The sequence below is a fragment of the Mirounga angustirostris genome, unplaced genomic scaffold (genome assembly GCF_029215605.1).
Source record: "Mirounga angustirostris isolate CCGP_5_RB_7025 unplaced genomic scaffold, mMirAng1.0.hap1 SCAF_13, whole genome shotgun sequence".
NCBI classification, from domain to species: domain Eukaryota; kingdom Metazoa; phylum Chordata; class Mammalia; order Carnivora; family Phocidae; genus Mirounga; species Mirounga angustirostris.
Window position 1 is genome coordinate 65,400,906 of NW_026991721.1, and position 16,853 is coordinate 65,417,758.

General features: G+C 45.2%; 1 long non-coding RNA gene across 1 annotated transcript in view; it reads right to left on the minus strand.

Moving 5' to 3' along the window:
- Nucleotides 1-2,835: 2,835 nt before the first annotated feature.
- Nucleotides 2,836-16,853, minus strand: part of LOC135362258 (uncharacterized) — a 57,573-nt gene continuing 43,555 nt past the window's right edge. Inside the window, exon 4 of the long non-coding RNA XR_010406729.1 lies at nt 2,836-3,298. This is a non-coding gene — a long non-coding RNA (uncharacterized LOC135362258). The remainder of the gene's footprint in view (nt 3,299-16,853) is intronic.

Consider the following 16,853-nt stretch of genomic DNA (forward strand, 5'->3'; position numbering starts at 1 on the left):
CAGCTGTGGACAAAACGCAGCCCCTGCCTCCAGAAAGCTCCCCATCCAGTGCAGGAGCCGGCTCGTCCTCTAATGGGGGCATGCCCAGAGGGCCACAGGAGCACAGGTGGGTGCCATCTTAGGCTTGGTCCCCAGAGAGAGAGGTGCGTCTGATATGTTTCCTGATGTTTCAAGTAATGCTCTCAGGAGGAACCGGTAAGAGAGTGGAAGAAGCAGGACAGGGGAAGAGACCTAAGAAACAAGGTTGGGTTGAGCAAAAGTTTTGCTTCGAGAAGCTTCCACCTGACCCCATAGGGGAACTCTGAAGTGCAGGCCAGGCCTCAGTCTTGTCCCAGTAGCAGGGGAAGAACCTGGGCTTTGAGACTCCTACCATACCAGTTGTAGGCTAAGGAGGACTGCAAGGGCAGGCACATACATCCCCAGACACTCTATACACGTTGGCGCCAGTGGACCCAGGGCAGTTCTGGAGAAGAGTCACAGGTGCAGGCTGCAGAAAGCCAAACATTCCAAAGAGGAAAACAAGGAAGCCAAGAAACCAGGGCAGGGTACAGGAAAATAGTAAAGGGGATCTGGATGGAGCTCAACATCTGATATAGGCACCCAACCCAACATTATGGGTCAACATAAGCTTCTAGAGGAGGTCACGCCACACCCGGGGAGGTGGAAGGGAGTCACGAAACCAAGAATGTGTGACAAGCTTGAGGTGGGGAGATGGTAGGGGAGGGAGGTCAGGGCAGGGAGCAAATGCTCTGTAATAACCATATTCAAAGGGGACCCCTTCCCTTCCTTGGGTGGCACCTGTTCCCAGAACTAAGCAATTTGTAATTACCAAGAAAACAACATCAGGATACCCACATCTTTTCCTAAAAAACAAAATGGACAAGAACACGTACTATTACCTAGTTTCCTTTGAAAAAGAGTGCTGTGTTGTTGAGAACATGTCTGCTCCCGACCTGTCAGCAACACCAACCTCCGTTGTAAACAAAACTGGTCCTAACACCACACAGCGTATCTGTTTCTGAGCCTCACTCAGGAGCACCTGCTCTCACCTGTCACCTCTCCTGAAGCCAGCTACCCTGAGATCCAAGACAGGCTCAAAGTTAGAGGAAGAACCTGCCTTCCATTTGTGTCTCAGACCAAATTTTCTTCTGGAAGATGGGAGAGGCGCCTGGCCAGGGGAGGAGATGAGCCTCCTCGACACTGCTGTTGGAAACATTTTCAGAGTGAAGATGAATTAGCCAAAAAAGGCTTTGGTCATCCTCCAACCCCCCTTTTAATTTTAGCAGAAATCTGCACTTCCCGTGGCCTTTGATTCCAGAACATCTCCATCCTGGTGACTACAGCACAGAATGGTTTTGCCTCTGGAATATAAGTCTAATCTTTTTTGTCTCTGCTTCAAACAGGGACCCATAGTTGTTTTTTTTTTTTTTCACCTATAGAAAATGCCCAACTATCACTAAAAAATAAGAGCCGAAAGTCAGACCAATGTGTTTTAAAGATGGGGAAACTGAGGCGCAGAGAGAGAAAGTGATCACTGGGGAGTGACAGGGACAGGTCTGGAACATGGGTGTTGGGTCACCTGCCTCCCATGCAAGCCTGCTTCTCTGGACTTCTGACTCTCAGAACCTGTACTTGGCTTTTGCCCGGGGAGGTCATGGACACTGTGGAAAATCCTGCTTCATTAGTAATGGGGTGAAGTCTCTCAAGGTGCACTGCCCCTGGGAAACTGTGGCCATCTCTGACCCAGACTGCCTAGGTCAAGGCCCCCAAATGGAAATGTTTTCCTACCCCTCTACCATTTGCCAAGTTTCTGCTAAAAAAACGTCGATCTATTTTATGACCAAATGAAGTTTCTGGTGCTCTGCTGACTATCTCCTCCACAGGTGTTTCCTCCAACCCTTTGGTTCAGGTGGTTGACTCCTCCTCCATCTTCTCCTTCTCACAAGTGCATGCTAGACAGATGAACGGTGGGGAGATCAGTCACTCACTCCTTAGTGTGCGGATGTGTGTCTGAGTCCTGCTTCCCCTCTAGGGTATATGGGTATTTTGGGGGTGCCTTCTATGTTAGTAGGGTTTTCTGGAGAAACAGAGCCAAGGGGATGAACATATAGGTAGTTTACATGTATACATCATAAGGAATTGGCTCGCATGATTAGGGAGGCTGAGAATTGCTAAGATCTGCAGGGTGTCTCGTGAAGCTGGAGACAAAGGAGAGCCCATGGTGTAGTTTGAAGGCAGGGAAAAAGAGACCATATCCCAGCTTGAAGGCAGTGAGGCAGGAAGAATTCCCTCACTCAGGGGAGGGTCAGCCTTTTGTTTTGTTCAGGCCTTTAACTTATTGGATGAGGCCCACCTACATTGGGGTGTGGGGTGGGGACAACCTGCTTTACTTGGTCTACCAATTCAAATGATACTTGCATCCAAAAACACTCCCATAGAAACACCCAGAATAATGTTTGACCAAATATCTGGGCACCCCATGTCCTGGTCAAGACACATAAAATTAACCATTACACCTTCCTAAAGAAATTCAAGCTATTGGTGAGCCAGAAGAGTGGAACTTCTTTGGATGTATGGGTCTTTCTTGAGCCTGCCAAAATTACACTATATAGATATTAGTAAGAAAGGTCCTTCTTACCCTAATGGTTGGACAGCCCATTCCCTGAGACATTTTGCTAATTGAGATTTAACAGATTATTATTCTCATTTTCCCTATTTTACTGTGTTTGAACTTTTAAAGAATAGCCAGTTGCTCTGTAAGATGAATTATAGACACAAGTTCTATCTGATATTAATCCAAGAATGAGCCTTCCTTGAGTTTTTCAAATAGCCGTTTACAATTCCTTTAATCAAGAAAACCACACCAAATGATTAATATTTCTCTATGATTCCAAGTCACCTCCCTCCAAAAAGAAAAGAAAAATGCCTGGTTGTAAGAATATAGAACCAAGCTGGGATTATACTAAGGAATATGATCATCTAAGAATCATTTCAAGGAAATAAATAGAAGACATATGCCTTTACTTGGCCCTGATACAAAGGAGGAGAATGAAAGTTCTACCCTAACATATGTATCAATGACAGAAAGCTCCAAATGATTTTCTCATGGTTACATTAATACAACATGGGTCATGGTTATGCTGGTTCTTCCTCCATATGACTCCATCTGAATCACACTGGGCAGTGACCATGGTCTTTCCAGGCAAATAGCAGTAGGAAGTGAGCAGGTATTAAACTCCGTATTATAAAATGAGGGGCCGGAAGCTTAGATGAGAGTCCTCAGGCTTTGTTTCCACTCCTAAAGGGAAGAAGAGAAGTAAAGCATATATAGGGAGAAGCAAAATCAACCCATCTTGCTCCCCTGAACTTAACTGTCATGCCCCCTGGGGTGTGTGGACATGGTGTAATAGTCAGGGATCACTTGCAGAAAGAATTCCCCCTACACCTGGCTGTCATAGTACTAAATTTACGGAATCAATGGCAGAACTGAAGAAACTGACTCCATGTTGAGCTTCCAGGAATGACACCCAAAGCCACACTGTAGATCTCAAGCGGCCTTTGGCTCCCACCACTATCAGGTGGGAGTCATTTCTGCTAAAGTGGGAATCTTCATCTGCTGTCTCCAGGGCTATCACGCTCTTTCCAAGAGCTGCACCAGCAAAATGGATGCTTTGCACCTGCCAACCACCCCATGGAATTAATTCAGTTCAGTATAACCCAGCATGAGATAGAGGCCTACATCACACCCAGGACCCTAGCTATGAAAGAGTGTGGCAAGCGTGGTGTCGAGTTTTTCAGTCTCAGTAGGGCAGAATGGCACTCGGAAGGAGGGAGCCCACCACACGGTCCTGGCTTCAGTGGTGTGGTGATGAGCTCAGGCTCAAGGGCACACACTTCACCTCTTTCCCCATCAATTCCCTAATCTATAAAAATAGAGATAGGGCTGACCTGAGAGAATTAAATAAAAGTACACATTCAACGTTTCCATCATCATCATCTATCCCATTAAATGTTGAGCTCCCTTTAAACTTGAAAAACTAGAAATCCGGGTCCTGAGTAGTGCAAATCAATCAAATTGATTTCTTTTAGGTAAGTCTGATTAATAGTTGCCTTAAGGCATAAACATTCAGTGCAGCCAATACGGCGTGCACAGTGCTGCACAGAACTCCACCAGGCTACGCAGATGGGTAAGGCGTGCTTTGTCTCTGTGTCCCACTTACAGGAGGATGATGGCTCAAGGTGGGGGCAGGTGTCGGAAAAGACTTCAAAAAAAGGGAAGGGTTGAGATGAGCCGGAAATAAGTAACTATATGGTTGACCATCTAAGCCAGGCCCTTATGAGCTGAAAGGGAGCACGGCTAATAATTCCTCCGGGACAGCAAGCATAAACCAGGGCTGTCCGGAGCAAGCCAGGGTACATTCTAGCCTCAGAGGACGCCGCAATCCCGTAGTCCCAGCTGAAATCAAAACTGTTCATTTCAGAGTCACGTGCTGTCTTGGTCTTTGGCTGAGAACAAGAATGAAAAAAGATGGGATGTGTGACACCAGACTTGGTTGCCAGTAACAGAAACATGACGCAGACTAGCTCGGGCAATAAGGGTGCTTTTTTGGGTCACATAACCATGCGGTGATCCAAATTAGAGAACCAGGACATGGACATCATTAATACTCCATTGCTCACTCAAGTGCTCTCAGCTTCTCTCTACGTGTTAGCCTCAGCCTCTCAAACAGGCTCTCTCTCCAAAGGTGGACCTATGGTCCCCAAAGTTGCAGTCTCACATCTTCTCTGCCTTGCCATCTGAGGAAAATTTTCTCAGCTTCAATTAAAAAAAATTGCAGGGGACTGTTCTGATTGGTCTGGTTTGGGTCATGTGCCCATCCCCTGGACCAACTTCCATGGCCAAGGGGAGGATGGCAGTCTCCTCCAAAACCCTGTTGGCCTGATGGGCTTGAAGGTCTCCAAATGAAGGAGGGCTATTTCTAGAAGAAGGAGGAAGGCTGGATGGACAGAGTAATACACACTCAAACAGGGCACTTTGGAAATAACCTGTATTTCATAGGTATAAACCATCTATCTGGATATCCTCAATTTGAAAGCAGACTCTGCAGCCAAAGTTTTCTTGTTTGGTTGTCTACACCGACCAAGGACCCAAATGATAACCATGGAGCCACTATGCTGTGGCCTGTGGAGGAAACATTCAGCAAGGATGATCAATCGTTCATGTCCAGAACAGAGAATAACCTCCCTCAGTTTGCAGACAAGCAGTTACAGCACTCAAACAACCACCCAGGCATATATTGATAAATTCCACGAGAGTTTCAAGAATGTCACAGAGAGGGAGGCACGGGTGAAGAATAACCCACACAGACTCTAGATCAGAGAAAATAGAATTATTTACAGGCTGAAATTTGGGGAAAGTTTACGTTCTCTGATGTTCATCAGCCCCATCTCTCTCTCTTTTTTTTTATTTGTCAGGAAGAGAGAGAGAGAGAGCACAAGCAGGGAGAGCGGCCGGCAGAGGGAGAAGCAGCTCCCCGCTGAGCAAGGATGTGGGACTCGATCCCAGGACCCTGGGATCATGACCTGAGCCGAAGCAGACACTCACCCGACTGAGCCACCCAGGCATCACCATCAGCCCCATTTCTTAAATAAAAAGATGAATACCTTCCTCACTGGTATCAAGAGGGTTGAATAACACAACACAGATAAAAGGACTGAAAGAATTTGCTTCCTCCTCCCCTGCCTCAAGCCAGTTGAGGAGTTTATATGAATAATCAAAGAAAGTTTCTGGAAGATATAGGTCTAGAGAAATGCTTTGAGAGAAGTAATGCCCTATTTCCCAATAACCTGGCATGAAGGGGCGACACTTGAGGATGACTGATACTTTTTCATTTATTACAAAGCTGGTTTGGCATCTCTGCCTCTTCTGTTTACACCCCTGTGGCAATTATCATTTGCACCACTCCCCTGGCCCAGACCGCAGAGGGCATTGTTCAATTAGCTATTGTTTGATGTGTGTGAATTCCGCCCGAACCAATGACCTAGGGCACTTTTGATTTAACCTCTCTGAGCCTCATTCTCTGAGTTTGAAAAATGAGGCTAATAATGCTTTCTTCACAGAGTTGTTGGGAAGGTGAAAGATTGTGTATGAAAAGTGCCTCGTACTGTGCCCAACGCGTATGAGTCCCAACACATAGCCCCCTGCCTGTTTTCTGCTCCCCGGGTCCAATCCTTACTAGAGCAGAGTCTAGCTGAAATCTCTGCCCCACCAACGTGAGCAGCTTGAATTCTTGCTTTGCTCACAAGTCCAGCATGGGGGACCTCTGTGGAGAGTTAGGCACCTCTGGGTCCCTGAAGTCGCAAGATCCCCCTGGTCCTGGCCTTTATGTCTAGCTAGCACTAGACTTTATGTCTAGTTTTTGCCTTGGATGATGGCAACCAGCCACATGCTGGGATCCAGATCTAAACTCAATGTACCTTGATGCTATTTCCGAAGGACTCAGTATTTCCCTGGGAGGTAAATGACGGAGTCTGCATTTGACACCTGATTTGGATCCTGTAATTTGGACCGTTGATTACGTCCTCTTGGAGGGTCATCCCCACATTGCCGTTTTCTTGCCCCAGCTTCTTCTCCTTCTCCACAGGCAGATCCATCCACCTCTGAGGTCCCAGCATTGCCTAGTGACTCAGCCCCTCCAGGTTTTAACAGTGAACCCCGACTTCAGGTGGTCAGGACTGTGCATCATCTAGGTTTTTGGTACTACACTTGATCTTAGCCAAAAGGCCAAGAAACAAATACTCATCTACGTTTTTGAAAGACAGCTACAGTGGAATTGCTTAATCAGTCTCTTTCCATACTATTTGGACTGAATTGTCCTCCATCAATTCATCAGAATTGATCAGATCAATTCCTTCATCACCAAATGTCTTAGGTTAGGTTCTTTAGAAACAGACCCTGAGACAAGGATTCATGTCCAGGTGATATATTCACAGAAGCTGGGAGCGAGACATAAGAAATGACAAAGGGGACCCAGGGAGATCCGGGCAGAGCCCCTACACTGTCCCCCACTCCAAGTCCCCTGGTGGGGGAGCCTATGTCCTGCTTTTACACCTTCAAAAAAATGGGAACTTACTGTTTATGATTCATCACTTTCCAGGTTTCAACAGGGCTAATATTAAGAAAATTCTTCTTGGGGCGCCTGGGTGGCTCAGTTGGTTAAGCGTCTGCCTTTGGCTCAGGTCATGATCCCGGGGTCCTGGGATCGAGTCCCGCTTCTCCCTCCTCCCTGCTCCTGTTCTCTCTCACTATCTCTGTCTCTCTCTCTCCAATAAATAAATAAATAAAATATTTTTTTTTAAAAAGAAACAAAATTATTCTTTATAGGGAATAAAATGTGTATCTCTGTAACTTCTAGTCATTGGCTCTAAACAATTAATCAAGAATCTATCAAACTCATCAGATGTTTGTTGAGCACCTATCATGTGCCAGGAAATACACTAGCTGCTGGTTCCTGCGTGTGGAACCAGGATAGGTCAAATTTTTTAGCACAGCACGTAAGTATTTTGCTATAAATATCAAATATACTTAAACTAAATTATAAATATTTATAAGGAGTTGTAAATTATAAAATACAAAATAAAGTAAATTATAAATATTTATAACAAGTTAATATAGCTTAAAAGAGGGCACATCTAAATAGCCCAAAACTGTAAGCCACTCAAATGTCAATTGACTATGGACTGAATAAATTATAGTATATTTATACAAACAAAATACTATGCAGAAATGACAAATCACGAACTACCACTTCCCCCAATGATATGGATGAAGCTTTCAGAATAATGTGGGTCACAAAAGCCTAGACAAAAAGAATATATCTTATATGATTCCATTATAAATAAACTAATCTATAGTCAGAGGTCAGCTTAGTGGTTACTTCTGGAGCACAAGGGAACCTGTTCTAAAACTTGATCTGGGCCGGGGTTACATAGGTTTACACATATGTAAAAATCCATCAAGCTGTGCTCATAACGTATGCACTTGACTGCAGGTATGTATCTCAGTAAAAGTGTTTAAAAAGAGGATACAAAGAAAAAGAGAAAAAGACGAGGCTGAGAAAGTGGATCCAGAAACGAGAGCAGTAATGCAGGCCATACTGACCTGCACACGGTGTGTGTGATCCCCGAGGGGCTCTAACCCTTCCAGCAGCCATGTGAGCAGAACTACCCTCCTCCCCCTCCCCAAATCTTTTTCATCTCCACACTGAATAGTCCCAGGTCCTACAGCAGTTCCCAGTGTTCATGTCTCTAAAATTTTCACTTTCCATTTTCTGTATATTACAATATGTCACTATCCCTCTGGAAACGCAGCAGTCAAAACCTCCAGATATAGCAGGGCTGTGTTGAAAATTCTCAACTACGTTTCTTCCGTTGATTCATCAGCACAGCCCAAGATTACTTATGTGAACCATATGATAAGGTGTATTGTCTCGAGCCCTGTAACTACTTACCTTCTTAACTCACTAAAAGGAATTTAAAAAAAAACACTGACTGTAGCTATGATTAACTAAAATGCCCAAGTCATTTCTGAGCTAGAGACAAACCAGTTCTCTATTTTGTCTTTATGATACCGTGTGTAGATATTGCTTGCTGATCCATGTCTCTAATGTGATAAGCAGGTCATTAACCTCTGACAAAGCACTAATGAAACCCTTATGAAGAACAGGATCAAGAGTGGAATCTTAAAACATGTTACTGGATCTGTATTTTCTTTTTCTTTTTCTTTTTTTTTTTTAAGATTTTATTGATTTATTTGGCAGGGAGAGACACAGTGAGAGGGAACACAAGCAAGGGGAGTGGGAGAGGGAGAAGCAGGCTTCCTGCAGAGCAGGGAGCCCGATGCGGGGCTCGATCCCAGGACCCTGGGACCATGACCTGAGCTGAAGGCAGACACTGAATGACTGAGCCACCCAGGGACCCCTGGATCTGTATTTTCTTGGGCATAATTTTCAACCAGCTGTTTGAGGCCCCCTGTGTCCAGCGACTTTTTCTCCACCCACCTCCAATTTCTTGTGGAAATCAAGAGATATGACATTTATGACACTTTTCTAATTTACACAACTGATAATTCTTCCCCCACACACTTTGGTTCTTAGTTAACCCACGCTGCCTCCTAGTGACCACCGCACTTTTTAGATGTCCTAAAATGTTAGCAAATGGTCAGCATTGGGAAATTCTGCTGCCAATATGGTCTATAATAAAGGAAAAAGTCAGCAATAACAGACTGAATAGAAATCTGACCTTCTCCTAGAGAAAGTCATTCGTACCGTGCTTCCTGCTGAGAAGAAAGGATTTGGAAATCCTCAGATGACTGCTTTACATCTGACTCCAGCAAGCCTGTCTGGTCTGATGGGAGGGTAGGCCCGGTCATCACCAACAGATGCACCAGTGCAATATTAAAAAGTTTCCATTCACAGAACATTTTCTCTGAGCCAGGCCCTGTGCTCAGAGAAAAGACTTGACTTAACAAAGTCCCACCTCTCCTACTTACAACAAGGACCTTATGTTTCTTTTCCTCCATTTCTAGATCTAAAACAGAGATACGGATTTCACCCTTACAGACTCATTACAGGCATCCACAACAGGGCCCTGCATATAGTGAGAGTTGGCTTTTTTCCTTGTTTATGTTTTCTAAAATTCTTTTCCAGCAGCCGATTCTGCCTGGAGAAATATCTGTTGTATAAGAAAAACCAAATGATCATTTCAATAGATGCTTAAAGGGCTTTTAATAAAGTCCAGCATCCTATTAAAAATAGGAGATGATGGGGCACCTGGGTGGCTCAGTCAGTTAAGCGTCTGCCTCTGGCTCAGGTCATGATCTCAGGGTGCTGGGATCGAGTCCTGCATCGGGCTCCCTCCTCAGCGAGGAGGCTGCTTCTCCCACTGCCTGCCGCTCTCCTTGCTTGTGCTCACTCACTCTCTCTCTCTCTCTGTCAAATGAATAAATAAAATCTTTAAAAAAAAATAAGAGATGAGAACCAGAGACAACTCAGCAGATCTGGGATGGAGGAGCATGGTACCAGAAATAGGATTTCCTCTGTGCAAGGCATTTAGCAATTGTAAAGGACTTTGCATATTTTATTTCATTTGAATCTCACAATAGTCTCAGAAGGGGGGGGGGGGGCAAAAAAAACACAAATTAAAAAATTTCCATTTTACACATGATGAACCGAAGGCACAAGGCTTTTAAGAGACCTGCCTAAGGTTATGTTGGAACTCTGACTTCAGCACAGCTCAGCACTCGAAAAAACTGAGGTTACATCCTGTGGGTAATTGGTATCATCATCGGAGTACCTTGGGGATCCCTGCTGGAACCAGGGTTTCTTAAACATGTTCTAGGAGACTTAGGAAGCACCATGAATATTGAATCTCTAAGTCTTCAAATGAAACTAAGGTTAATTTTTAGTCTATGAGCCATAAGTGCAATGGGTACAGTCCTGTGTGTCTGGACTGGTGATTCCCCAGTGCCCTGTGATGGGGCTGTAATAACGCAGCTAATGCATTTTCAGGGAAAAGGATTCCACTTTTAATAGGATAGTAGAGGGCGCCTGGGTGGCTCAGATGGTTAAGCGTCTGCCTTCGGCTCAGGTCATGATCTCAGGGTCCTGGGATCGAGTCCCGCATCGGGCTCCCTGCTCCTTGGGAGCCTGCTTCTCCCTCTGCCTTTCTCTCTCGCTCTGTCTCTCATGAATTAAAAAAAAAAAAAAAATCTTTAAAAAAAAAAATTAAAAAAAAAATAGGATAGTAGATTGAGGCTCTTCAATTGTACAAACCACTCTGACTTGAAAGGCAGAGGATCTGGGTCCCAGTCCTATCCCTGTGAGTGCACTAGATGTGTGAATTTGGGCACACTGCTTACCTTCTCTCAGTTATAGCTTCCTCATTGTGAAATGATGAGCAACACACAGGGTTGGTTCTATTAAGCAAGAAAAATGTATGTAAAGGCTCCTGCCTAGGGCCTGACACATAGTAGGTATTCAATAATTAATTACTGGTATACTTCCCTGCTCCTCACTTTCTTCCATCTCTGTGAGACTCAACTTTATCATCTACAAAATCAGAATCAAGGATAGATCAGTGGTTCTCAAAGTATATGTCCTAGATGAGTAGCATCAGCATGACCTGGGAACTTGCTAGAAAAATCTTGGTTGGGCCCCACTCCAAACCTACTGAGGTTTGGGGCCCAGAAATCTGTTTCAACAAGCTGTGACATCCAAACTCCAAGATGGTCCCCAATGATCCCCACTTTCTGGAATTCACACCCTTGTGTAGTCTTGTCCTGCCTTGAACTAGAATTGGTCTGTCTGATGACTAAAATACATCAGAAGTGATGGTATGTCTCTTCCAAGATTATATTACACAATACACTGTGGCTTCCCTCTTGATATTTCTTGGATCACTGGCTTCAGGAGAGCCAGATGCCAGGTTTTTGGGACATTCGGGCAGCTTTAGGAGAGGCTCACATGGTGGAGAAAAGAGACCTCACCGCCAGCCATGGGAGTAGCCCTAGTTAAGACTTCAGATGAATTGCAGTCCCTCCAAAAAAAACCTTGATTGTAGTCTCATCAGGGACCTTGAGCCAGAACTCTGCTGATAAGCCACTCCTGGATGCCTGACCCTCAGATGTTATGTGAGATAATAAATTTTTGTTGTTTTAAGCTGCTCCACAGCAATAGATAGATAATGTGCAATGGCAGCAGGGAATTCTGAGGCACACATAAGTTTGAGGCCCCCTGGATAGATGCTTCCTAAGCCTCTTTCCAGCTCAGAAATGTTGGAATTTAATGGTCAATGTTGGGATTTAAAAACCAAGCAAGAAACATCTCCATGTCCCTGCACCAAACAAAAGGACATTGGCCTCTGAGGCATTGGTTTTAGGCCTCGCCATTGAAATTCAAGGAACACTTGGCAAAGCTGGAGAAATTCCAGAAAAGGGCAACTGAGAGAAGCTGCAGCCTAGAGCCACTGGCTTCCAGGACACGCAGGACTCCGTTATTGGAAAAACTCAGAGATGCCAACCTACAAAAGCACGAGGCACACAATTGGGACTGTGGATTTATGATCCAAGTGCAGGGAAAGCGACATGAATGGCAGCACGATGCGATGGAGAGGACCCAGACCCCAGGGTCAGGCAGGCCGGGTTCTGCGCCATAGAAGCCTCTCGCCTGGGGAAAATGAAATAATCTCTCTGAAGCTCAGCTTCTTTCTCTTCTTCTGGAGAAAAGGGAACAAGACTATTTGCTTGGTAGCCCAAAGATGAGAATCCACGCTGATCTCTTTAAAGAACCCGCCACAAAGCGGAGTTTTAAGAAGCAATACTTATCCTTGGAAATGAAGGCAAGCAAAGGTAGCCTTTCTGTGAGTACCACTGAGTACATGTGGCCTGTGCTTTCTTGTTGTTAGGAGGAGCCTAAGCTGAACTTCCAACCAGAGGAAATGAATTGGGGAGTTGGTTTACAATAGGCTATAAGGCAAGTGACAGGTGTTTGAGCAACGCCACGTGTTTTTGACATTGACATCACAGAGTCTGAACATTCCAGCCTTGGGCACACAGGTCCCTTGGTAGCCTCTCACCCCCGCTTCCCCCCACCCCCATGGAGCAGAATCCTGCAGGAATGGACCACCAACGTGCCCAAGGTAGCTGCAGGACATCTGATGGCCCAGTGGGGGGGTGGCGGGGGGGTGGTGAGGATGGAGTGATGAAAAAACAAGGATGAATTTGCTACCTCGGGCCTGAATGTGTCCAGCAGTGCTTGTGGATGGTGCTTCCTCCCCACCCCACATCCCCCCCGTCCCCGCTGCGCCCCAAGCTTGGGTTGGAACTGAGAAATGACTCCTCTAACAATCTACACCCATTTTACCGGCAGTGTTGTCCCCGAGTGCATTACAAAGGCACCAGAAATCCTCTGCAGGGAGGTGCAAGCGACCTCCTTCCCTTCAGAAAGAATTCAAGACTTAAATAGGTAATCATCTCAGAAAGTGGAGTGCTCGTCCATCCCACCTTCCATTTGCTCCCTGCCTCACTCCCAGCTGTCCCCCGACACGCCCTGGCTGCTCTCTGCTTCAATGCTCTTGTTTGGGAAAATGGTCTCATCCGGTTCCGCGACTGTTGAAACTTGTCCGTAAATGATGAGCCATTTGTGGCAGTGCCACGGCCGACAGAATCAGTCGCTGTTAAAATCGTGTTCAAACCAGGGTGTTGCCGAGGCACCAACATCTGGGGAAGCCGCCTGGAGGGCGCAGGCTCGCCACCAACAACTCGAAGAGGGCACGATCTCAGCGGGGTTTCCGAATCACGGACAGACCATCTGAGCCCAGAAGTGGCCCGGAGAGCACTCCAGAACCCTCAGGGAGTGAAACCTCCAGGGTTTTAAAATCGGAATTCACAAGAGCCAGATGTGGCCTCAGGAGTACAGATCAAGAAGGGAAACTGAGATGGGGACCAAGGCAAAGAAGGAAGGTGAAGCAAAGCATGCTGATGACCCATTTTTCACTTTCTCCATGACATGCAACTGTTCCTAAACTCTTCACACTCACCCAAATAGCAATTAGTACACAAACTAGCATGTTCCTGCTTGTAACTGAGAGTTTTAAATGGCTGTAAAATCAGCCGTGTGTAAATGGTGGAGTGACATGTGTGTGACGCATCCCAGCGAGACGTGCCCACACTTTTAATTTTTGTCAAGTCTGGATTAGCCCGCCAGAGGGGACCGTAGGCATGAATAATGCAAACAGCCAAGGACCTGAATCTCTCCTGTTTTCGTCTGGGATGGATCTGAACACTGATCCTCAGCAGCAGGCTGATGCTTCCTTCTCCAGCCAGTGTTATTTTTTAAGATTTTTATTGACTTATTTGACACAGAGAGACAGCACAAGCAGGGGGAGCGGCAAGCAGAGGGAGAGGGAGAAGCAGACTCCCCGCTGAGCAGAGACTATGGGATCATGACGTGAGCTGAAGGCAGATGCTTAACCGACTGAGCCACCCAGGCCCTCCAGCCAGTGTTAAAGTTAATTGTGCTGTGATCCCACTCAGGCTCCACACTGCCCCAGGGGCGGGTGAGGTGGCCAGGGTGGAAGGAGGCGGGCGTGGAAGTTACGGAAAAACTCCGTGGACTTCTCCCTGGATAAGTGGCCCTCACACTTAATCTTTTACTGTCATACCCTCTAAAAGAATTTTGAAAAACTATGTACCTATGTGCACATTTTTAAGTTGACATCTGAAATATTTCATCCTGAGTTCAATAGCTGGAAATAAAGTAACTTATGATACATTGTAAATACTCATTTTAAAAATCAAGCTGACACATAATTCTTTTTAATGTAGCCAGTGGAAACTAAGTGTCATAAATCTTAATTCCCACAGCCATCCATCTTAAAAAACACATATGCAAATCTTTTCACTTGTCTAATATTTAACATCGTGATTTTCTCTTCTTGAATTTTGACTTCCACTCCATTTTACATGCTGTATTTTATCCTAATACGTTGTTTTAATCTACAATTTTTTACTAATGACTCAATACTCTCTGCAACAAAACTAAGCATGTAAATTGAGGATTTTCATTTTTATTTCCTGTGACCATAGTATTAAATGTATTATCCAATAATCTTTTTTGTTTTTTGTAAAAGGAAATAAAAAGGAGTCTAAGTGTTCAGAAAAATATGAAATTCTTACCTCTCACATGCCATTTTTACTTTTAAAGAAAAGTAATTTTGGTTTTGGGGGAGGTAAATGGGAAGCTTACCATTTCCTTTTCCCTGAAATCCAAAATAATCCATGCAAATAAGGCATGGATCAAAACTAAGTGAACGAGAGTTCTCACCAAGCTCTGTACCCTTACTGCAATGCAGAGAGGCACACCTCCTGGGGGATTAGTATTTCCCAGCGTGCTTTTTAGAAACGTGGAGTCTTCTAATTCTATCGGACAGGGAGAGAAACAGAGAGAGAGGAGAGCTTTGCCTTGAGTTTATTGGTATGAGAAAATGAGGTCCAGCTGCTTTCAGTACTTCTCACCCACCCACTCGACTGTACCCTAACAGTCTTACTGTCAGAAGTAAGCTATTCCTTGGGGCGCCTGGGTGGCTCAGTCTTTGAACGTCTGCCCTCAGTTCAGGTTATGATCCCAGCGTCCCGGGATCAAGCCCCATATCCGGTTCCCTGTTCAGCGGGAAGTCTGTTCTCCCTCTCTGGCTCCCCCTGCTGTGTTCCCTTCTCTCTCTGTCAAATAAATAAAAATAAAAATCTAAAAAAAAAAAAAAAAAGTAAGCTATCCCTTGACAATATTTGGGAGATGATTGAGAGACTGCTCCACCACGGTCTACAATATATCTGAACTTACAACACCCCCACGGGTACCAACATCTATTTTTCTAAAGCCAGACTTTTCTCTTAGTGGAAATATGTGTTAGGCAAGGAAAGAGCCCCAAAACAAATCAACGGTGTCTCGATGAAAGGAGGCTTCATAAATACCAATATTTAAATTGTCTGTTTGTTCGCAGCCCAGGAGGATTTTTCACTCCAGAGCTTTGCCCTATAGTAAGATTTGGGAAGGAGGGGGTCCTAAGTGCCCCTTTCTTTTATAAATAAGAGGCAAGCAGTTGTGACCTGTGTTCAAATGCCAGAGAAAACCCCACATAATGCCCACATAAGTGTGCTTGCCAGTGGAACTCGAAGCAGCAAAACCATGGCCTTACCACATTTCCCCCTCCTCCACCTGTTGAGTCTCATGAGGATACTTCAGATTGGCAGAGCCTCAATCTCCTGCAGAACCTGAGCTGTTTTGGAGTCTCGCAAATATAGGATTCTTGCCCTTTCCAGCTCTGCATTATCAGAAAGCATCTAGAAGAAGATTGGAATGGATATTGAGCAATCTGATCCTCAGTATCCACCCAACTGAAAAAGCCTATAAAGCGATGGAAAACTTAGACAAGCACCTCAAACTCAGCAAGAGACAAACTGAACTTCCCACATCCACTCCTGCTTCCCAAATGCCTCAGCATGCACCAACCCTGTTTTATCTCCTGGGTTTCCTATCTCAGTGAAGCACCAGCAGTCACCCAGAAAATCAGAATACCCGATTTTGTTCTTTCCCCCTCATCCCACTCCAGCCCACCAATTCTCCCTTCCTGTTAGCTTTCAGATCTGTTCCTTTCCCTCTGCCTCATGTTTAAGATCTTCATCCTCTTGGGGCTCCTGAGTAGCTCAGTCAGTTGAGTTTCTGACTCTTGATTTTGGCTCAGGTCATGATCTCAGGGTCCTGGGATCCAGCCCCGCATCAGGCTCCCTGCTCAGTGGGGAGTCTGCTTGTCTCCCTCTCCCTCTGCCCCTCCTCCTCTCCCTGCTCACGTGTGCTCTCATGCTCTCCTTCTCTAAAATAAAAAAAAAGAACTTCATCCCCTCTTATCTGACGTTTATACGCAGTCTCTAATGTGCCTTTTTGCCACCTGTCTCTGTCCTCTGTATTGATGCCACAGTAATATTATGAAAAATACACTGATTAATTTTTCTAGGACTTTCCACCTCCTTGAGTAATGGTTCTCAAGCCTAGCTGCACATTAGAATCACCTGAGGAGCTTTTAAGGTCTCAATGCTCAAGCCACTCACACGACCAATGAAATCAGAATTTCTGGGTGGGGCTGACATCAATATTTTTTAAACTTCCCAAGCAATGCTCAACCAAGGCTGAGAACTGCTATTGTATGCAGGAGATCATTCCCAGTCTAGCTCCAGAGTCAGAGGCTGTCACTCCTCACACCTAAGCTTCAGCCACAAGAACTCTTGGTCCCCCAAACGT